The sequence below is a fragment of the Chiloscyllium plagiosum genome, unplaced genomic scaffold (assembly GCF_037043375.1).
Source record: "Chiloscyllium plagiosum isolate Xiang-an unplaced genomic scaffold, Cpla_swu_hap1 HiC_scaffold_49, whole genome shotgun sequence".
In the NCBI taxonomy this organism is placed as follows: Eukaryota; Metazoa; Chordata; class Chondrichthyes; order Orectolobiformes; family Hemiscylliidae; genus Chiloscyllium; species Chiloscyllium plagiosum.
In genome coordinates this window covers 17,900,125-17,924,433 of record NW_028270187.1, presented here as the reverse complement: position 1 = coordinate 17,924,433, position 24,309 = coordinate 17,900,125, and the positions used below count along the sequence as shown (strand labels likewise).

The following is a 24,309-nucleotide window of genomic DNA, read 5'->3' as shown; positions in this document are numbered from 1 at the left end:
CACAGATCTCCCATAGGGTCTCTCGTCACTCTCTGAGCTCCATGACTCAGTGTGCATCTCAGACACGAGCAGGGGCTATGACTTCCCAATGTAACAGAACACATTTTCCATCTGACAAACATGTCCTAAAATGCATTTTGTCTCGAGTTACTTAATTAATTACTTAGAATGATGTGAACATCCAGGAAATAACAATATGGTTAAATCCCTTATTCAACTGTGGCTTACTGAGGGTAATTTATTATATTGGCTCACAATTTTACTTCTCCCTCTTATTTCTGTGTGCAACCCTTATTTCAGAAGTTGAAAACAAAATTGCTAACTTATAGCAATTAACTGACAGTCGCTAATAACAGCGAATTTATCAGCCAATGAACTTACAGCATTTTCTGTAATGGCTCTTGCACTTCTTTCAAACGCAGTGCAGGCATGTCCCAGCAGCAGAAAGTTATCTCTGTGACTCCCAGATACGTGTAATCCTTCAGATACCACTCCACTCTGCTCCCTCACAGCGTCACCATCTCTGTGACTCCCAGGGACGTGTAATCCTTCAGCTCCCACTCCACTCTGCTCCCTTACAGGGTCACCATCTCTGTAACTCCCAGATACGTGTAATTCTCCAGCTCCCTCTCCACTCTGCTCCCTCACAGGGTCACCGTCTCTGTGACTCCCAGATACGTGTAATCCTTCAGCTCCCTCTCCACTCTGCTCCCTCACAGGGTCACCGTCTCTGTGACTCCCAGATATGTGTAATCCTCCAGCTCCCACTCCACTCTGCTCCCTCACAGGGTCACCGTCTCTGTGACTCCCAGATACGTGTAATCCTCCAGCTCCCACTCCACTCTGCTCCCTCACAGCGTCACCGTCTCTGTGACTCCCAGATACGTGTAATCCTCCAGCTCCCACTCCACTCTGCTCCCTTACAGGGTCACCGTCTCTGTGACTCCCAGATACGTGTAATCCTCCAGCTCCCACTCCACTCTGCTCCCTCACAGCGTCACCGTCTCTGTGACTCCCAGGTGTGTGTAATCCTCCAGCTCCCACTCCACTCTGCTCCCTTACAGGGTCACCGTCTCTGTGACTCCCAGATACGTGTAATCCTCCAGCTCCCACTGCACACTGCTCCCTCACAGCATCACCGTCTCTGTGATTTCCAAGTATGACTAGGCCTCGATCCTCAGTGCTGATTTATATCCTCCCACTTTGGTGCTTCTGTAACTCCCAGGCATGAGTGAGCCTCATGTTCCTGCTAATTACTCCCTCACATGGTCACTCCCTCTGTGACTCGGTGCTGATTTCTCCCCTCCTGCTCTGCTGTTTCTCCAAATCCAAGTCCCAGTCGGCCTCGATCCTCGCTGCTGATTAATATTCTCCCGCTCTGTGGTGCTCACTCTCAGGTTCTCTCCCTTTGTGACTTCCAGGTAATGGTAGGCCTCAAGCCTCAGCTGAGATGTATAACATCCCATTGCACACTGGTCCCTCACAGGATCGCCGTTGTGCCTGGAAGACAGTGGAAAAGAGAAGGATTAGACAGAGCAGAGGGTGTTAAAGTGATTGAGGGAGCTGTTGGGTATGGAACAGGTTATCTGGAGAGGTAGGCAGACCTGCAGTGTCTAAAGCAGGTTTCTGGAAGATACATGGAGGTTTGTAGGCACTGAGGGAAGCAAAAGAAATATAGAGATGGCGGCTTGTTGGTGATGGAGCCTTGTAGAGTCTAAAGGGATTTTTGTGAGCTGCTTACTGAGATGTGAAGACTTCAACAAATTCAAATTGACAGCCAGGGAGTGTTGATTGGCACTGGAGACTGTTGGATGTTACAGAGTTAGAAGACTCGCAGTAACTGGGGGGTGGGGGGGGGGGTTACAGATATTTGAAGCACTCGTGGTGTTCAAGGACCCTCAGAACATAAGGAGGTACAGAGAATGGGAGCATTCTAAATAGTGGGATTGCAGGGGCTGGGAGAACTAGGATGGATGAGGAGGATGAAAAGTACCAATGCAGCACAACCAGCCGCTGTAATTCACAGAGATTTAAGGAAGTGAACCTGTGCTGTCATTGAATACAGTTATATGGCGAGTTACAGGTACTGAGGGGTTACAAATTTAGAAAGGAAGAGGTTATGGGTGATCAGAAGTTTAAACAAGAATACAGAAATTTGAGAGATCACTAGCACAGATGGCAATGGAAGTGGTGAGACATTCTGATGAACAATTAGAGTTGTCGGCAGAGGAGGATGTCACATATACAGGAAGAGCTGCATTGTCTGTATGCAGTTACAGATGTGTGGAGTGATGTAGCGCCTGCTGGAGGGGACACAGATAACAACAGTTCCAATGGCTGGTGCAGTGGTTCAGGAAGGCAGCTCACCTCCACCTTCTCAGGGACAACTCCAAATCAACAATACATCCAGCAATGCTCATAACCACGAGTGAATAAATAAATAAATAAAGTATCTACAAAAAGCACTGAGATCACTCAGGCAGGCCCCTTCAGCAGCACTTCACAAACCCGGAACCACTATTCCCTGGAAGAACAGGAGCTCCAGGTGCACGGTAACTTCAGCATTTCCAAGGTGCCCTCCAAGCCACGCTCCATCCTCCTAGCACTGTGTCTGTCCCTACACCTAAAGGACCGCAATGGGTGAGGAAGGCAGCTTCCCACCACCTTCTCCAGGTAATTACAAATGGGAAGGTAATGATGGCCAAGCAAGTGATGGCCACATCACATCAATGAATTTGTACAAGGGAAACTCATGGACTGTTCATGGCCCCTTTGCTTCCTCCACACAACCCACATTCCCATCTCGTTCTGTGTCAGCAACAAACATGGAAGCAGTAGATTTTGTCCAGCCATCAAATGCATCGAATCCCTTTGTGAATAGTTGGGGGTCAAGCACTAATCCATTTATTCCCACTTAGTTTTCTGTTAAAGAATTCCCAATCCATGCCAGTACATTCCCTCCAATCCCACATTTGACAATTTTGCTTATCCACATCTTCAGTGGGACCATGTTGAAAGGTTTCTGAAAACCCCGACAAACCATTCCTCCCTTTTATCTACATTGCTTATTCACAGCCAGACAGGAAAACAAACCCAGCAGGGTTTGTGAAATAAAATTTCAGTTTCAGAACAACATGCTTGGCATGGGTAGAGGATTGGCTGATTAGCAGAAGACAGAGTTGGTATAAAGGGGTCGTTTTCACGATGGGAACTGGTGACGTGGGGAACTCCGCAGAGGTCAGTGTTGGGACCACGCTGTTCATGTTACACATTAACTGTCTGGACAAAGGATGCGAAGGGGTACAAGAAATAGTTTTACACGAAAGAGCCCAGGATGAAATGTTTGTCATATGAGAAGCTGGTGAAGTCTCTGAGTCTGTACTTGATGAATTTTCAGAGTTGACGGTGGCAGGATCTCATTCAAACTTACAGAATACTGAGGGGCCTAGATGGAGTGGACGGGGTTGGGGAGATGTTTTCACTGGTGGAGAGACCAGGGCTCAAGAGCACAGCTTCAGAGGGAAGGAACAACCCTTTAGAATGGAGATCTGGGGGAGTTTATTCAGCCAGAGGGTGATGAATCTGTGGAACGGTTCCTGCCGTAGGGAGGGTTATAGATGAGGGTGGCATTTACTAGATAGGGTACAAGAGCTGGAGAAGGTTATGGAGATGATTAGATGGATGGAGATACTAGAGGAGCTTACATTGACAGGGTGAGTGATAGTGAGGGGAGACTGTTACACAGATAGTGAGTCTTGCAGGAACTGGATTGGGAGAGTCACAGGCACTGGATTGGGTTCTACAGATCGGGAGTAATGCAGGGACCTGTTGGATTACACAGATAGGGAGGACTGTGGGGTCTCCACATGTTGAGAGGTTTTCAGGAAGAGGTTACACCGATAAGGAGGGATGTTGGAGCTGTCGTAGTTTACAGAGTTTGGGATGTTTGGAGCTGTTTAATTGTTAGAGGGACATTTTTAGGGTCATTAATATGGAACGCAGAGGGAGAGTTTAGATTTTATTAGATTCCCTACTACAATATGGAATTGGCACTTCGGCCCAACAAGTCCACACCAACTCTCTAAAGAGTAATCCACCCAGACCCACTTCCCTCTGAATGATGCACCTAACGCTCGGTCAGTTTAGAATGGCCAATTTATCTGACCTGCACATCTTTGGACTGTGGGAGGAAACCCATGAAGACACAGAGACAATGTGCCAACTCCATACAGACAGTCACCCGAGGCTGGAATTGAACCTGCGTCTCTGGCGCTGTGAGGCAGCAGTGCTCACCACTGAACCACCCCAAACTGCAGAGCTACACATAGAGAGGGTGTTTGAGGGGCAGGGAGGAGCACACAGAGATGGGAAGTGTTGTTACAGCTGGAAAAGGGTCTGGAGGTGTTTACACAGATAAGGAGTTGGGCCGGGATGGGAGATGGTTACAGAGGTCATGTGGTGCTATAGGCCAGGAGGCAGGAATGTGATCTGGCCTGCAGAAGGTTACAGTGAGATCATGTTCTCTTGGAGCTTGAGGAAGGTACACAGGTGGGTATTTTGGTCCGGGCTGGAGTATTTTACAGAGACAGGATGGACTGTAGTTATTGTGGAAAACTACAGAAATAGAGATTATTGTACTGAGTGCAGGATGCGGTTACTGAGATTGGGCAAATTACCGAGTTTAGAGCAAATTATACATAGGGAGCGTCGTCAGCATTGGAGAAGGTTTCAAATAAACAGCAGGATTATGGGAAGGGTGGAGGTTACAGAAATTGGAACTTTTCTGGGAATTACAAGCATTCAAGACACTGGCACAGATGCGTTGGACCGAAAGGTATGTCTCCTTGCTGTATGACTCTATCACACGACACGACAAAAGCTGCAGTCACTGGCAGCAATTAGACTCTCACAGTGACAGATACCACATGGAGTGAGTCTGAGTGATAGCATCAAATTGCAGGAAGGTATCAGGATCAAACCACGGTCAAGAAGAAGGGGTTTTGATTCATGGTGCACTGGGATCAGTGCTCAGGGATGAGGGAGCTGTCAGTGGGGCAGTGTTATTCTCACTAGACTGTTCATCCAGAATTTAATGACAGTGGCAGGGATACCCATCTGAATGCTCAATATCCTTTCAAGAATGAAATCTGCGATAGGCAGCTGGTCTGACCTACATATGACTCCAGACCCAGAGCAATAGGGTTGACTCTAAGCTGCCTTGTCTAATAGCCTCACAAGGCACTTGGCTCAATGGCAGCTCGGGGTGGGGGGCATGAAATGCTGGCCAGCCAGAAACACTAACATCCCATTGAGTGAATTGAAAACAACATAGTTGGGATCCGTGTCCTGGCAAATTATGTCGGTGGGTTTATGGACAGTGCTTTAATTGACAGAGAAGATGCAGCGACGGGGTTCAGGTGAAAGGAGCTTCCCAATTCCAAAGAGAAAAGGGGACACATTGGAACAGCATGGGAATGTGGCTGAAGACAAGCAGAAAGGAACAGGAAGGGACAGAGGTTAACTAAAACTGTACATCAGTGAATTAGGCTGTGACAGGACATTCTGGGAAAAAGTCAATTACAATGTTCGTTTTTTTGGAATGAACAATGTATCTGTAATAAGGTAATAGACTTGTGACACCGAGATAAATAAGATTTAGTCACCAGGGAGATGTGGTTAGAGGAGAAGCAAAAGGCAGCACATAAATATTCAATCGTACCCATCCTTGAGGGGTCTCAGGGAGTGCAGGATGGGTAACCCTGAGAGTAATGGGTAACAAAGGCATAACAGAGAAAGCATGTGGCCTCAGATGATGCAGCTGAATCAGCCTGAATGCAGATTATGAGTAACGCGTGTCAAAAACACAAGCAAGAGAACAGTGGTTAGGCTGCCTAACAATATTTCATTGCTCAGCCCTGTTTGCACATTCCAGTGAATTCCTGTGTAATGCAATGTGATAATTTTGGGAGACTTCAATCTTTATCAAAAATGATATTCTCCGAACTCCTCTTCAAGTGTTTGTGTCAGTGTTTCTTTGAATAACACATTGTGTAAATGACCAGGGACGTGACTATCTCAGATCGACCATTGGGTGATGAAGCTGAGTGAAGGAGTAATGTCACACTGAGATATCCTCTGGGAAATTGTAGTGTAGTGGAATTCAGTGAGATGATGGACCATAAAGCACACCCTACAATCACAACCAAGCATGTGTTTCATGGGAGAATTGACCAAGGTAAACAGGGGAAACAGTGAAGTTTGTGGCTGGAAATGGACAGTGCTTTAATTGACAGAGAAGATGCAGCGACAGGGTTCAGGTGAAAGGAGCTTCCCAAATCTAAAGAGAAAAGGGGACACATTGGAACAGCATGGGAATGTGGCTGAAGACAAGCAGAAAGGAACAGTGCAAAACATTTAGTCGTAGAGATGTACAGCACAGAAACAGACTCTTCAGTCCATCTCGTTCACGCTGCCCACATACGCTAACGTACTTTTGTCTCACTTGCCAGCACTTGGCCCAAATCGCCCTCAACCCTTCCTGTTCGTATACCCATCCAGATGCCTTTTAGATGCAGTAATAGTACCAGCCTCCACCACTTCCTCTAGCAGTTCATTGCATTCACGCATCACCCTCTGCCTGAAAAAGTTGCCCCTTAGATTCCTTTTATATATTTCCCCTCTCACCCTGAACCTAGGCCGTCCGGTTCTGGACTCCACTACCTCAGGGAAAAGACCTTGTCTGTTAAACCTCTCCATGCCTCTCATGATTGTATAAATCTCTATATGGTCACCCCTCAGCCTCAAGTAGCCCCAGCCCATTCAACCTCTCCCTTTAGCTCAAATCTTCCAATCCTGGCAACATCCTTGTAAATCTTTTCTGAAACCTTGCAATTTATCGTTCCGATAGGGAGGAGACAAGAACTGCATGCAATATTCCAAAAATGGCTTATCCAATGTCCTGTACAGCCACAACATGACCTCCTAACTCCTCTACTCAGTGCTCTGATCAGTAAACGCAAGCAGAATAAACACCTTCTTCACTATCCTATTTACCTGGGATTATACTTTCAAGGAACTATGAACCTGGACTCCAAGGTCTCTTTGTTCAGTAACACTCCCTAGGACCTTACCACTCAATGCACCAAGATCCTTCTGTACATCAATGTCCCTCAGTACCCTCACTTTCTTCTTGAATTTGACATGACCTCACACTTGTACAGATTAAACTTAATTTGCCATTTCTTTGCACATCTTTCCAACTGATCAGTAACCTCCTGCAACCTTGGATCTCCTTGCTCTTTCACACCAACTCCACCAATTTTCATATCATCTGCAATAATTATCTTTGTGACTTCCTTTCGTTTCAATTGTGTCAGAGAATGTGTAACCAGAAAATCCCAGCAAGAGCTCACACATTTAAGATGGAGATGAGGAGGAATGTCTTCACTCAGAGGGTAGGGAATCTGTGGGAATTCCTGACTGTCGAGGCTGGGTCATTAAGAATATTGACAGCATAGTCAGTCAGATGTTAATGGATCAGGGAAACAAGGGTTTTGTGGAAAAGGCAGGAATGTAGAGTTGGAGAGTATCAGATCCGTCATGATCTGATTGAAGGGCAGAGCATCCTCAATGGGCCAAATGGTCTCATTCTGCTCCGACATCTTATGGCCTTAACTCGAACTCAATATCTGCATTATAACACTATGGGTCTTTCCTCACAAAACTCCTCTAAAATGGGACTATTGGATATTTATTATTACACAGCATTTGAAATCCAATGGATAATTTTGTTGCTGGCTCCTTAATATGATGTTATAGAAAACCATCTCGTATACAATCCAGGATTCCATCCATTACAGCCCTGATACTCATTAGTTATCCAGTCGGGATGGAGACCACTGTCACATACAGTTACTGTACTGCCCTTGCTACAAGTACATTCAGTGTCCTGACTGTAACCATATTGACATTCCCATCACTGGTTGATTCCTTTAAAAGAATTCCAGCCAATGATTTCTGCAGCTGCTTGTTCATTCCCAGCTCCATCCAAATAGTCTCCAAATTTTGATCTTCAGTTCCACGTGGCTATCTCATTAATGCATTAACCCTATCCTTTCTTCACAACTTGTTGGATTTTTGCCTATCCTGCCTAGATCCCAACAACCCTTCAATCGTCCCTTCCCAGTGATGGTCATTCTGCAGCTACATCTCCAGAATGACGGTTCCAGCATATCTATTCACTGTCATTCCATCTGCCTTATGGCGAATGCAGGGTGTCATTCCTCAGTAGTAGGGGGTTAAACAGATGGATAGAGGTTACAGAGATAGGGAGGCTTACAGGGACTTGAGGATTTTCGAGCTAAATCTGGGCAATAATGTTCATGGGACAAAGGGGTTTGCGGATTGGAGGAATTTACAGAGGGAGAGGGAACTGGATTAGATTCTGGAGATAGGGATAGGGATGGATATAGAGAGAGGCAGGCAGACTGAGAGGCACAGATAGGGAGTGTTTCAGTAGGAGATTATTGTGTATATTGACAGAGATATGGAAGATTGCAGTGACTGCAGATATTTAAAGATATAAGAAGGCTTCTAGGTTCAGGAGGCTGCATAGATAGGAAGGCAATGGAGAATGCCAGGTTACTGGGCTGGAGACAGTTACACAAATGGGGAGGGTTGCACAAAATGAAAGAGGTTCCTGTGGTCAGGAGGGTTGGTGGGGAGAGGGTGAAGTTTAAATAGATTAAGATCGAAGATTAGTCGAACCATAAGGAGGTTACGATTTTTTTCATAGGTAAGGAAGGGTTGTAAGAGCTGGAGAAGTTTACCCAGATAGGGATGGATGGAGAGGTTAGAGACAAAACACATTTACATGGAGGGTGGCATTGGTAGGAGGAGCTTACAGGGATAGACAGGGATCGGCAATTACAGGGATGAAGGAATTTAGTATCTACTGGTGAAGGCTAGGGATTAGGGTGTCAGGGATTGGAGAACCTGACAGAGACAGACAGCATTGTGTGTACTAGAGGCGATTCCAAATAGAGGAAGGATTATCGGGGCTGTAGTATATTACAGAGATCACTAATAGAGTATGTGCCAAGACTGATGCCTGGGACCTCCTGTGCAGTCTCAGGGAGTTCCGGTACAGCAGAGGTGACAGCAGAGCCCTCACAAGTTGGTGGGAATGAAGCCGAGAATGTTGCTGTTCCTTGCCCAGCATTGTAGCTATGTCCTGTGTTCCAGTCTGAATATAGAAGTCTACTACCTCCACCCTGTGCTGTTTACTATGATTGATCTTACCGGCTTCAGGGTTTACTGAAGACTCCAGATCTCCCTCTCCATCTCTCTGGCTGACCAAGCATCTTCAATGAGGTGATGGATGAGACAGGAGTTAGAAACATCCTGATTACCTGCATGAGAGAGAAATAGAGAGAATGGGAAATTAGACTGATGCAGTGAGGATAACTCATGTAGAGTAGCACTGAGTCCAGCAGAGATCACAAAAATCCCAGTCTCCATCCCTGGTCCGTACTGTGGTGGATCGGAAGATTCTTTTGGCTCTGGATCCGGAGTAGCTGTAAGAGTGAGAGACGCTGACAGGAGCAGCAATTAGACCCACACAGTGAGGGATACCAAATGGAGAGAGACTGAGGGATATCACCAGAGATTTCAGGATCAAACCATAGTGTCAGAAGAAGTGGGTCTGATGCAGTGGGCACTGCTACCAGTACTCAGGGAGGAGTCAGCTATTTTATTGAGATGGTTCAGTGCTGGGACCAATGTGTGTCCTGGGCAATCATATGACCAGGACAATGTAGACTGCTTTAAACTGACACAGACAAGGAGGGACAGGGCTCAGCTGAAAGGAAATTCCCAATTCCATAGAGAAATGTTCAAATATTGAAACATGGGGCTGAGGCTGAGGAAAAACAGGAAGAAACAGGAAGAGACTAAGTTTAACTAAAACTATACATCAGCAGATAGATTTGTGACAGGAATTTGTGATTTCAAAAGTAAATTACTATTTCATAATTTGAATGCACGAAGCATTTGTAATAAGGGATATGCTGGTGTGACTGTGATTTCTATCTAATCACCATCAGGGAGACGTGGTCACAGGGTGAACAAAAGGTGGGGCATTAATATTCACGGCTACACAACATTGTGGTAAGTCAGGCAGAGTGGGAAGGAGAATGGGGAGCTCTCATCGTTAGGGATAACAATGGGATTATATGTGGCCTCACACTATCAAACATTAGGAAACCAAATTCTGGGTAATAAGAGTCAGAACACAGAAGGTGAAGGGCAGTGTTAAGGCCCCATTACAGCATTACATTGTGAGGCATGGCATTGGACAGGGAATTATTGGAATTTATAACAAAGACAGTAGGACAACTGAAAGGGGATTCAACTTCCCTATCTCACCATCTCATTGGCGGTGGGTCACAAACCAGGCTGACTCTCTCCCACTCTCACGGGAGTCTGTGTGTTGCTGTACAGACTGATGTGGCCTTCCACACTTGGGGCAGAAGGTGGCCGTGGGATGGGGTGGGTGGGACGTTGGTGTGACAGCGTGCTCCTTGTGCTGTTTTCTCCTGGATTCCCCTTTTTCTCCACATCAAGTGTCCAGCTGCTCGATGCCGTCCCACTGCTCCTCCCCCACTTTGGACGGTCTTGGTTCAGTAATTCCCAGGATTTACCAGACTTCATTAAGCGATGCGCAGAAGACAATTTCTGAAGAAGCCAATGCTTTAGAAATATGGAAGTATTTGTTAAAGGGATCGCTATGGGTCTACTAGCAGGAGGAGTGCAGTCGGAAGGGGAATCAGATGATAGGAAGAGGGAGAGGTGAAGGTGCTGGAGGTGATGAGAGTGTTACAGAGAGGCCAAGGGCCTGAACGGTGTTACAAATACAGTACGGATTGCTGCGCTGGAGGGGATTGCAGTGGTAGGGAGGAACACTTTTTTTTAATGGATTCATTCATTCGATAAGGATGTCACTGATTGAGTCAGCATTCTTTGCCCCACAGCTAATTTCCCAGTGGGCAGCTCAGAATCAGCTATATTGCTATGGGTCTGGATTCACACGTGAGCCATGGTGTCAGATGTCAGGTAACAATGTCAGATGTCCTTCCCTAAAGGACAGACGTGAACCAGTTAAGTTTTTCCAGGTAATCAACACTATTTTTATGGTGGCCTCACTAATGTCCTGTACAGATATAACATGACATGGTATCCCAACTCCTAATCTCATGCACTGACCAATGAAGGTAAGCATCCCAAACATCTGCTTCATCAACCTGTCTACCTGTGACACCACTTTCAAAGAACCTTTTACCTGCATCCCTGGGTCTCTGCCTGTACAAGTCCAGCTCTGGTCAGCTTTACCAGAGTGCAACACTGTGTATTTCTCCACTTGCTATTCCTAAACTCACTGGCCCACTCTCAGATAATCCTCTTCACTGTCCACTTTACCACCACTTCCAGTCTCACTTACAAACTTGCTAACCATGACTCCTGTATTATCATCCAAACCGTTCATATAAATGATGCACAACAGTGACCCAGTACCGAACCCCATGACACACCGTTGGTCACAGGACTTCAGTTTGAGCAGCAACTCTCTATGAGCATGCTCTGTCTCTTACCGTCAATCCAATTTTGTTTCCAGTTGGTGAGTGATCCCTGGTTATGAGTGATCTAAACTTATTAACCAGTCTGCCGTGCAAAACCTTGTCAAAGGCCTTGCTAAAGTTAATGTGGACATCATCCACTGCTCTGCCAAAATCTATCACTTTTCTACCTCCGCAAACACTCAATCCAATTTGTGAGACATGGTTTCCCGTGCACAAGGTCATGCTGACCATCGCTGATCCATCCTTGCCTTTCCAAATGCATGATGATCCTTTCTCTCAGAATCTCCTCCAACAACTTACCCACCTCTTTTATCAGTCTCACTGGTCTGAGGTGGCTGTTGATGATACAAATATCCCTGTGAGGTGCCCTGTAAATTCCTCCCGAGCTTCTCACAGAGCGCTGGGATACATCTGATCATGTCCCAAGGTTTTATCAACCTTTTTTCATTTTAAACCATCCTGCTATCCAATGTGAACTCTGTTCAATACATCACTATGTATTTTCCCAAGTTCCCGAGCTTCCATGTCTTTCTCCAAAGTAAATCAAAATGCAAAATATTTGTTTCGAACCTCCCCCATCAGCAGTGATTCCTCACAGACAGCCTCATTGACCTTTCAGGGGCCCTATTCTCTCCTGAGCTAATATTTAACCCTTGTTGAAACTTATCAAAATGCTTCCTAAATTTCAAATATACTTCGACCGCTACTAGCCTCCCCCACCCTTATCTATTCTGTCTATTATGGTCACACCAAAATATAGAATCCAACAGATTTTTTTTTAAATTCCCCTTTTATAAAACCACGCATCGCCCATTGCACAGACTGGGAGTATTGTACGCAGTGGAAGAGATCACACTGATAGGGATGGTTTTAAAGACAAAGCAATGTTGAGTAATAATGGGGGTTGCAGTGGTGACAGCAGGTTTCAGCAAGTTGCAGGATATAGACCTGAAGGAGGTTACACAGATAGCATGGCTTTAGGGTCTGATGGGGGCTACACAGTAAAGAGGCTGTAGTAACTGGAGGCAGTTACACAGATAGGGACAGTAATAGTGATAGGCAGACTTCACAAAAACGGGGAAGATTGTACGGCTGCAGGGAACTACAGACATGAGACGAGTTGTATCAACTTGATGATGAACACAGGCAGGGAGGGTTGAGAGGTTTGGAGCAGTTCACCATGATCGACAGGGGCACGGAGACTGGAAATGTTATTGAATTGCAGAAGTTTCAAATCACTGTAGGCAGTCAGAGATCATGATGGAGTGACAATGTCTGCTGGAGTTTCCTCAGATCTGGAGGATTGCAAGGACTTGATGATGTTGTATATGGAAGTAGGGTTGACGGGACTGAAGCTGGGAACAGAGATAGAGGGGTCAGCAGGGGATTACAAATATGGTGGGTAGTGGTCTCTGGTGGAAGTTCCACATAGAGGGATGTTTTGTGGAACTGCAGGATCCTGCAGAGATGTGGAAAGCTGGAGGGGTTTCACTGAGCAAAGAAGATTGGGAGGGGTGGAGCACTTTACTGTGATAAGGATGTTGTTAGGTTGGGGAGGTTTACACAGACAGGGATTGTTTAGGGACCGGAGCAGATGACAGAGGTAAAGACGGTTGTACAGATGGGAAGAACATACAGACATAAGGAGGGTAGTCGTGACAGTAGATGTTTATAGATACAGGAAGGTTTGGGTTGTGAAGGTTATTTAGACATGGAGGATGTGGAATCAGACAGATTTTCCAGGAGATAACAAGGGCAATTTTGGTTGGAGAGAGTTTCACAGATAAGGGAGCATTACTAATCTTTTACAGTTGGTCAAAGTGGGAAGTGTTGTGGGGGACGGTGACATTTACACAGATAGGGGTGTAAGAGCTGGAGAAGGTTATAGAGATGGGCGGTTAGATAGAGAGACTGGAGGAGCTTGCATTGATAGGGAGTGTGCTGGCGACGGTTGGATGTCACGCAGATAGGGAAGTGGATTGGATGAGTCAGGCATTGGAGCGGGTTCTACAGATCGGAATGCTGCAGGGACCTGAGAGGATTGTAGGGTCTTCACAGATTGATTGTGTCAATCAGTCTGGTGAGCTAGGTGAGGTAGATATGGAAAGCTTAAATCCAATGTATACCATTTTCATTTTCCGGACCAGAACTTCAATATCCCTCATAAGCCACGAATCCCTAAACCTGCCAGCTTTTCCCTTCACTCTAACAGGGAAAAATTTGTCCTGGATTCTTAATATCAGACTTTTAAAAGGCTCCCATTTGCCAGTCATTCCTTTTCCTTCAAACAGACTCACCCAGTTGATGGGAGCATGATGTGGAGGAGCCTGTGGTGACTGGGATGGGCAAAGTTAAAAATCACACAACCCCAGCTTCCAGTCCAGTGGGTTTATTTGGGAGCGATTGGTTTTGGTTCGCTGCTTTATCAGGTGGTTATGGAGCACAATCATAAGGCACAGAATTTATAGCAACAGGATTGCAGTGTCATGGAATGTAATAACAAACACATTTAGTTTAAGTTTTCATCTTTTAGGATGATCATCTGCACTTTGAAAGCTGGTGCTGTGAGATAAACCTGTTGGAGTATAACCTGGTTTTGTGTTATTTTTAATTCACCCAATCGACCTCTGCTCGATCCTGACTAATGGCCCCAAACCTGGCCCTACTCCAGTTTCACACCTTAATCTGTGGATCTGTCTGATCTTTTTCCATAACTATGTTAAAACGAAGACAGTTGTGGTCACTGGACCCAAAGTGCTCTCCCACTGACACTTCAGTCACTTGCCCGACCACGTTTTCTGAGGGGAGGTCCAGTGTTGCACCCGCCTGAGTAGAGTTGGGCCTTGTTAGAGTTGCATCTTGATTTAGGAAACGTTCTTGGACACATTTGACAAATTGCACTCAGTACGGGCCTTTTACTCTCTGGGTGGTCCAGTCAATACTGGGAAAATTAAATTCTCCAACCAATACTACTCTATTATTCCGACTGTTATCACCAATCTCTCTACACATCAGCTCCTCTAGTACCTGCTGGCTATTTAGGGGTCTATAATACCATCCCAACAGAGTGACCACCCCTGGTTTGTTTCTAAGTTCTAAACATGTGGCCTCATTTGTTGACTCTTTGAGCATATCCTTTCTAATCACTGTTGTTATGTCCTCCCTTATCAAAAGGACAACTCCCCTCCTCACTTACTTGTCCTTCTGTCCCGCCTGTAGTTTCTGTATCCTCGAACACTGAGCTGCCAGTCCGGCCCTTCTCTCAGCCATGTTTCTGTTATGGCTATAATATCCCAGTCCCCAGAGCAAATCCATGCTCTGAGCTTATCTGCCTTACCAGTCAGGCCTCATGCGTTGAAATAAATGCCCTTTAAACCAGAGGTCTTTTCCCTCCCTTGTCTGTGCCCCTGGATATCCTGAATAGGAAACTTGCTTTTGATGGCTAATGTATTTTCCGCTGACTTTTCGATGGTCCCTCTCTTAGTCAGAGTCCCAACCTCCTGCCAAACTAGTTTAAACCTCCCAGGGTAACACGAGCAAATCTCCCCGCAGTGATACTGGTGCCCCTCTGGTTCAAGTCTAACCCATCCCCCCCGCCCCATTCAGGTCACTTCTACCCCAGAAGAGATCCCAATGATCCAAGAACTGAAAACCCTGCCCCCTCCAACAGCTCCTCAGGCATACATCCACCCCCCCGGCCTATCTTTCTATGTCTATCCTCACTGGGGCATGTGGCACTAGGAGTAATCTAGAAATCACTGCCCTTGAGGTCCTGCTTTTTAACTTCTTACCTAACGCCTGATACTCATTTCACAGGAGCCGATCCCATTGTGTTCATGAAGAGGGAGTAGTAAAGGCCGCAAGCCCAGCGAATACAGATCAGGCAATATCGTGAGTTTGATGAAGAAAACACAGTGCAATAAAACCAGGTGAAGCCATTCACAAGGATAGGGAGTGCAACGGGGTCCTTAGAAATGGCTGTGAAATAATCTTATCAGATACTATGAAGGAAAAGCCACAAGGTACTTTGTCAGAATAGTTAGAATAAAAGGGTAACTGAGGAAAGGGTGAGGCCTATTAGAAACCAAATAAACAACCTGTGCATGGAGCCAGAGGAAGTAGGTGAGGTCTTCAATTAATACTTCCCATCTGTATTCATGCAGGAGAAAGACATTGTAGCCGGGGATTTCAGACGGGGAAGGTGAGGTTCTATAACATGTTAAGATCAATAAGGAGGAGGTACTAAATATTTTCACAGGCATAAACAGGTGGAGAACTCCCCAGTGCCCAATGAAATGTATCCCAGGCTGCTATGGGAAGTAAGAGAGGAGATTGCAGGGGCCTGGTGGATATATTTAATACTTTGCTGGCCACAGGTGAAGTGCCGAATGACTGGAGGATCACGAATGTGGTTCATTTTTTTTTTTTCTTTCGTTTGGTGTGTGATCAAAACAGTGAAGGGGAGGGTAGGAATATCCTGTTTATTTTTTTTTCTCTTTTTTGCAGGGGACTGCTGCGTGCGGCACCCTGATCTCCTGTTTTTTTTTTCTTAAATTTAACCCCCACACTACCACCTAAGTGCGGTACGAATGTGGTTCATCTGTTCAGGAAGGGCAGCAGGGATAGGCCAGGTAATTACAGAGCAGATAGTCTGACAGCAGGGGATGGGATATTATTGGATACCACTCTGAGGATGAATAAACGCTTGCAAATGCAAGGATCAAAAGGAAAGAGCCCATGGGATCCAAAGCAAGTTGGCAAATTGGATACAAAATAGGTGGATAATCTTTTTCGTGTTTGAAATTGTTTCACCAGCGGGTGTACCACAGGGATCTGTGCAGGAACGATCACTGGTTATTCTGGGGAATAATAACTTCGATGTGAAAGCAGAAAGTATCATTAGTCGGTTTGCAGATGACATGGAAGGTGAGGGTGTTGTTCACAGTGAGGGGGATGGTCTCAGGCTACAGTCTGATGACGATCAGATGATAATCTGAGCAGAGTGTCGTTCTGATCGATGTGAGGTCAGACCCTGTGGGAGGTATGATAAGCGAAGGACAGACGTAATGAGTGTTCGGACCTTGCGGAGTACTGAGGAACACAGGGACCTGAATGGACAACTCAAAGATCGCTGAAGGTGTCAGCACAGGTGGACCGGGTGGGAAAGGCACCTGAACTGGGAGCGGGAGGGGGACCCATATCCTAGTGGGGCGAATTGCTGGAGCTGCTAGAGAGGATACAATCTAATCTGGCAGGGTGTTGTATCTTAAACAGTCGAAGGATCAGAAAGAAGATTGAGGCTGGTACACAAGTTAAAGAGAGCCATTTCAAGAGATAAGGCAGGAAAGTACATAGCAGGGAATGGGCGAAAACTGATGATTAAACTGCATTTATTTCAATGCAAGGGGCCTGACAGCTAAGGAAGATGAACTCAGGACATGGATTTGAACATGGGACTGGGAGATTATAGTTATTACAGAAACACAGCTGAGGGAGGGGCAGGACTGGCAGTTCATTGTTTCAAGGTAGAGGGACTGCAGGAAGCATCGAAGGGGAGGCAAGAGAGGACGCGTGGTGATGTGTTTTGATTGCATTAATCATCATAGCAGTACTTAGAGAGGATATTCCTGTGGGATCACCCAGTGAAGCTATGTTAGTGGAATTGAGAAATAAGAATGGGTCATCACTTCAATTTGATTGTCCTACTAATCCCTAATAACAAGTGCCAAACTGAGGAACAAATATGTCGGGAGATCTCAAATGTCAATCATAATAATGGGGCTGTTATGATAGATGTTTTTTTAACTTTCCAGCGTTTGCAAGGGAAGAATTTGGTAATTAATTTCCAGTAAACTCCCAATCAATATATAAACGGCCTGAAAACAGAATTGGGCAAAACCTGACCTCCCTTTGGGAAACAAGGTCGGGAAAGGGACTGAGGCATTAGTGGGAAAGCATTTTGCCAAAGTGACCACAGTTCTAGTAGTTTGAAACAGCGATGGAAAAGGACAGGCCTGGTCCATGGGTTCAAGTTATAAAATGGGGCCAGACCAATCTTGATCGTATCAGCCAGGAACTTTCAAAAGGTGATTGGGGAGTCTATTTGCAGGGAAAGGGAAGTCTGGCAAGTGAGAATATTTTAAAAGTGAGTTAAATTGAGCGATCAGCGCCAGCATGTTCCTGTTTGTGTGCAGGTCAATGCTGACAGCGTTCGGGAACACTGGCTGTCTACTGAGGGTCTGGTCAAGGAAAAGGGGCCACATGTCAGATATAGCCAGCTGGATCAAGGGAATCCCTGAGGATCACAGGGGCTGTAGGATGGAAATCAGGAATGCAAAAAGAGGACATGAAATTGCCTCGGCAAAGAAGGATGAGTAAAATCCAAAACTGATTTTAGATAATATAGATACAATAAGAGTAAACGATTAACTCGGGACAAAGTAGAGGCCCTTAAAGATCAATGAAGCCGTCGATGTGCAAGACCTCTGGATATGGCTAAGATCCTAAACAATTTGTTCATTCTAGGACTTACTGTGCACCAAGACTGGAGAACTCAGATTACTACGTTACAACACAATTGGAGTACTCTGTGCAATTCTCGTCTCCCTGCTGTCAGAAGGATGTTGTGAACTTGAAAGATGTTTCCAGGGTTGTTGCTGAATAGGTTGGGGCTATTTTCCCTGGAGCATCGGAGACTGAGGGGTGAACCTACAGACATTTATATAAACATATTTATATACATTTACCCCTTCACCTAACACTATGGGCAATTTAGCATGGCCAATTCACCTAACCTGCACATTTTGGACTGTGGGAGGAAACTGGAACACCCGGAGGAAACCCACACAGACACGGAGACAATGTGCAAACTCCACACAGACAGTTGGCTGAGGCAAGAATTGAAGCCAGGTCTACTGGTACTCTGAGGCAGCAGTGCTAACCACTGTGCCATCGTGCCACCCCAAGCAGGGGAGTGGAGAAAATCCTGGTAGTTATAGACCTGTGAGCCTTACTTTGATTCTGGGTAAACTGTTGGAAAGGCTTGTAGGGGATAGGATTTATAATCATCTGGAGATGAGTTAGTTGATTAGGGATAGTCAAAACGGTTTTGTGAGGGGCAGGTCGTGCCCTCACAAACCTTATTGAGTTCTTTAAGAAGGTAAACAAAGAGATGGATGAGGATAAAGCAGTTGATGTGGTATATATGTATTTCAGTAAGGCTTTTGTTAAGGTTCCCCATTGTAGGCGATTGCCTATAATACGGAGGCATGGGATTGTGGGTGATTTAGCAGTTTGGATCAGAAATTGGTGCACTGAAAGAAGGCAGAGTGTAGTGGTTGATGGGAAATATCGATCCTGGAGTTCTGTTACTGGTGGGTACTTCCAGGATGTGTTTTGGATCCACTGTTGCTGTCATTTATATAAATGTCCTGTATGAGGGCATTGAAGGATGGGTTAGTAAATTTGCAGAAGACACTAAGGTCGGTAGAGTTGTGGATAGTGACGAAGGGTGTTGTAGGATACAGAAAGGTATAGATAAGCTGCACAGCTGGACTGAATGTTCGCAAATGGAGTTTAATGTGGAAAGGTGTGAGGCGATTCACTCTGGAGGGAGTAACAGGAAAAAAGGGTACTAGAATAATGATAAGATTGTTGGTAGTGTAGATGAACAGAGAGATCTCTATGTCCATGTACAGAGATCATTAAAAGTTTCCACCTAGGTTTATGGGTTTTATAAGAAGGCATTCAGTGTGTGAGCTTGTCTTGGTAGAGGGATTGAGTTTCTGAACCATTAGATCATGCTGCAGCTATACAAACTTCTGAGTGTGGCTACATTTGTTCACACTGCATTACCGGATGGATGTGTAAGTTTAGAAATGATTCAGAGGAGATTTACTAGGAAGTTACGCGGTATGGAGGGAAGGTCTTATGAGGAAAGGCTGAGGGACTTTAAGCTGTTTTTGTTCAAAAGAATGTGTTTGAGGTCAATTAATTGAGACAAATAAGATAATCAGCAGGTGAGAGGAGTTGGACAGTGAGAGCCTTTTCTCTTGGATGGCGATGCCTACCACAAAGGGAGATACCTTTACATTGAGGTAGATATTAACATGAATAAATAGATATGGGACAGATGCCAGAGGTAGGTTTTTTACTCAGATTAGTCGGGGCATGGAATGCATTGCCTGCAACAGTGGTAGACTCGCCAACTTTAAGGGCATTTAAACAGTCATTGGATAGACATATGGACAAGAGTTGGAATAGTGTTGGTTACTTGGGCTTCAGATTGGTTCCACACGTTGGTGCAAAATCGAAGGCCGAAGGGCCTGTAATGCGCTGTCATATTCTGTGTTCCAGTGGGCAAAAATATGAGATGGGAGAGGAAAGACATAAAATCGATTTTAGGAGAAAAGTTTCCACACAGAGGATGGTGCAGTTATGGAATAAATGTTCAGGGGAAGTGGTAGAGAAATGTTCAATTTGGGGGGAGGAGAAGTTTGAAGGGATACAGGTCAAATGCAGGGAAACGCGACTCGTTCATGGACACTGGTCAGCATGGACTAGTTTGGTTGAAGGAAAAGTTTCCGTGGTGCATGGTCTCCAGTTATTGGAGGAGGAGACTACCGAGATAAGGCATGTTGTGGACACTGAAGCAATTTACAGCGATAGTGATGGTAGTCCGGAATTCAGTACATTTCAAATATGTGGAGGGAAAATCGGGCTAGGAGATTACAGAGATAGGAACTGTTATAGGAATTACAAATTATTGAAGACACTGCTGAATAAGCCATGCCATAGATACAGTATTACAGAGTAGTGAGTCTTAGTACAACAGAACTTACAGCAGGAGTGGTGATTGAGCGTGTGGTATGTGTGAACTGTGCTCCCCATCGAGCACTGTATCTGTGTCATGTCCTGTTAGCCGATATTTGGAGCCCTCTCATTGCTCTCTGCTCTGTGCACTGTGAGTGATCTTACCTCACTGCAGGATAAATTGAAGGTTCCAGATCTCCCTGCCCTTTGTCTCTCTGGCTGACCAACCATTTTCAATGTGGTGATGGACGAGACACCCAGCAGTTGGGCAGTCTACTGAGTCAGGACCTTCCTGAGTACCTCCAGGAGACAGAGAAATAGAGAGAGACAGAGAAATAGAGAGAGACAGAGAGAGAGAGACAGAGAGAGAGAGACAGAGAGAGAGAGACAGAGAGAGAGAGACAGAGACAGACAGAGACAGACAGAGACAGAGAGAGACAGACAGAGACAGAGAGAGACAGAGAGAGACAGAGAGAGACAGAGAGAGACAGAGAGAGAGAGAGAGAGAGAGAGAGAGAGATAGTAAGTGATATCACCAGAGTACTGGAAGATATCAGGATCACATAATTATGTTGGAAGAACAGGTTTCGCTTCATCATGCACTGGTATAACCGGTCAGGAATGAGCAACGTGTGAGCAGGCGAAGTGATGGCCGAGTGGTATTATTGCTAGAGCATGTATCCCAAACCTCAGCTAATGTTCAAGGAGGCAGGTTGGAATCCCACCATCTGAAATGGTGGAATTTGAAATCAATAATTTTAAAAATAGTAATTAACAAACCACAAATAAGTATGAGACCATTGCTGATGTACAAATAAACCCAAAAACTTGTCCTTTCGAGAAAGACATCTGCCCATCCTGACGTGGTCTGCACGACATCCCCACAACAAAGTGTGTGCCTCTCAAAGACCCTCTGAAATGGCTGAGCAAGCAACTCAGATCAAGGGCAACTAGGGCTGGGCAAGAAAAGCTGGTCAGCCAGAGACACCCACATCCCATGCCTGATTTAATAAATAATCCATTAGGATGGTCCCACTGGAAATGTTCTGGGATCAGTGTCCTGGCCGATCATGTCAGTAGGTTTATGGACAGGGCTGAAAATGTGTTGCTGGAGAAGCGCAGCAGGTCAGGCAGCATCCAGGGAACAGGAGAATCGACGTTTCAGGCATAAGCCCTTCTTCAGAAATCTTATGCCCTAAACGTCGATTCTCCTGTTCCCTGATGCTGCCTGACCTGCTGCGCTTCTCCAGCAACACATTTTCAGCTCTGATCTCCAGCATCTGCAGACCTCACTTTCTCCTTATGGACAGGGCTTTCAACTGACAGAGAGGATGCAGGGACAGGCTTCAGGTGAAAGGAGCTTTCTAAATCCAGAGAGAAAACGTGGAGCAGCGGAACAGTATGGGAATGTGGCTGAAGACAAACAGAACGGAACAGGATAGGACAGAGTTAAACTAAAATTGTACATCAGCGAATAGATTTGTGACAGAAAATTGTGGCAAAGAGTAAGTTGTGTTTTATTTTGAAGGGACAAGGTCGCTGTAATAAGGAAGATGGATTTGAGACACAGAGATAAAAGAGATTTAGACAGCTGGGAGACATGAATACAGGATGAACAAAAATACTCAGTGATTCACAATCTTGTGCAAACTCAGGCAAAACGGACAACGCAAACAATAATGGATAACAAAGGCATTACAGAGAAAGCATTTGGCCTCAGATGATGAAGTAGATTCAGTCTGAATATAAATTCTGGCTACTACTTGCCAAGGACAAAAGTAACAGAACAGTTTTAGCAACCGAACAGCATTCCATTGCTCATCACTGCATTACACAGGAACTCATTGACATTTTTTAACAAGGGCATTGTGATAATTTTGCAAAACTTCAATACTTGTATAATCTGAGACAATCACACGGGCAGCATTGATATTGGAAGAGGATTTCGGACAATTTTTTTCAGTGTTTCTTTGAAAACCACATTGTGCAACTGTTAAGGGACATAACTATCGCAGAGCGGCCGTGTAATGAAACTTAGTGAATGAGTAATGTCACCTGCAGAGATCCTTCGGGAAATTGTGATAAAGTGCAGTTTAAAGAAATATAAAGTTTTAAAGTGAATCACAGAAAGGACAAGCTACAACTAGAAACAAAAAATAGCCAATTATATGAGTTTGAGAGGAGAACTGACCAAGGTAAACAGGCTAAACAGACTGAAATATGTGCCTGTCAATGAACAGTGGAAGACATTTGAAGGAACATGGTAAATCACAACAGAAGGTCATTCGATTGAAACAGTAAAAACCTCAGCAAGAAATTCCCACTGATCCCTTACTCAGGACAAAAGGGATCATACTAGGTCATGAGGCTGAGAAGATCACCAAAAAGTACTTAAAATCCTGAAATGAGAGTGTGTTTTAGGAGTAAATGTTAATGGATTGTAATGGGTCTGCTCGCAGGAGGAGGGCTGTGGGAAGGGGAGCCACGGTCAGGGTTCATTGACATGATAGGAACAGGGAGAGGTGAAGGTGCTGGAGGTGGTCAGAGTGTTACAGAGAGTGGTCAGGGTGTTACAAAGCCAGGACGGATTGCTGCCGCTGGAGGAGTTTGCAGAGGTACGGAGGGACATAGGTATTTTTATATATTCATTCATGGGATGTGGGTGTCACTGCCTGGACTAACATTCTTTGACGCCGTGCTAATTACCCAGAGGGTATCTCAGAGTCAGCCATATTGCTGTGGGTCTGGAGTCACATGTCGGCCAGACCAGTTTAGAATATTTGATGTCCTTCCCTAAAGGAGGTTAGTGAACTAGATGAGTTCTTCCTACTGATCAACAACGTTTTAATGGTGGCCCCACCAATGTCTTTTACAGCCACAACATGACATCCCAACTCTTACTCTCAATGCTCTACCCAATGAAGGTAACCATCCCAAACACCTGCTTCACCAGCCTGTCTACCTGTGACACCACATTCAAAGAACTGTGTACATGGGTCACTGGGTCACTGACTGACAACAATACCCAGGGGCCGAGCATTAACTGTACAATTCCCACCCTGGTTTGTTTCACCAAAACGGAACACTTCACATTTATTTAATTAAACTCCATCTGCTATTCTTCAGCCCACTATCCCAGCAGTACTGTTCATCCTGTTGAATCACAGATACCTTCTTCACTGTCCACTTTACCACCAAAAACCTTACTTACCAGGAAACCAATATTCCCATCCAAACCATTTATCCAAATAACAAACAACAGGGGACCCACTACACCGCTGGTCACATGCATCCAGTCAGAAAAAACAACATGTATCCCATCACCCTCTGTCTCATACCATCAGGCCAATTTTGTATCCAGTTCCCTCGTTCCTCCTGAATGCCATATCCTTTTTGCAATGATCTGAGCTTATTACCCAGTTTATCAGACAGAACATAGAACACAGAACAGTTCAGCCCAAGACCCTTCGGCCATGACTTCAAGCCTATGTTTTATCCAACTGTAAGATCAAACTAACCGACATACCCTTCATTTTACTATTATCCATGTGTCTATCCAAGAGTCTATTAAATGTTTCGAAAGTATCTAATTTTACTACCACCTTTGACAGTGCATTCCAACCACCTACCATTCTCTATGCTCTTATCCATCCTCCCATCACCTTAAAATTATGCCGCCTTGTAATAGCCATTTATTCCATAGGAGGAAAAGTCTCTGACTATTCACTCACTCTGTGCTTCGCATCACCTTGTTCACGGATCAGGAGAATCGACATTTCGGGCATAAGCCCTTCTTCAGGATTCCAGAAGAAGGGCTTATGCCCGAAACGTCGATTCTCCTGTTCCCTGGATGCTGCCCGAT

At 45.2% G+C, this 24,309-nt stretch overlaps 1 long non-coding RNA gene across 1 annotated transcript in view; it reads right to left on the bottom strand.

Moving 5' to 3' along the window:
* Positions 1 to 1,012: 1,012 nt before the first annotated feature.
* The window catches only part of LOC148135635 (uncharacterized), a 49,154-nt gene continuing 25,857 nt past the window's right edge, over positions 1,013 to 24,309 (bottom strand). Inside the window, exons 3-4 of the long non-coding RNA XR_015755197.1 lie at positions 9,301 to 9,410; positions 1,013 to 1,500 (exon numbers count right to left, since the gene is read on the bottom strand). This is a non-coding gene — a long non-coding RNA (uncharacterized LOC148135635). The remainder of the gene's footprint in view (positions 1,501 to 9,300; positions 9,411 to 24,309) is intronic.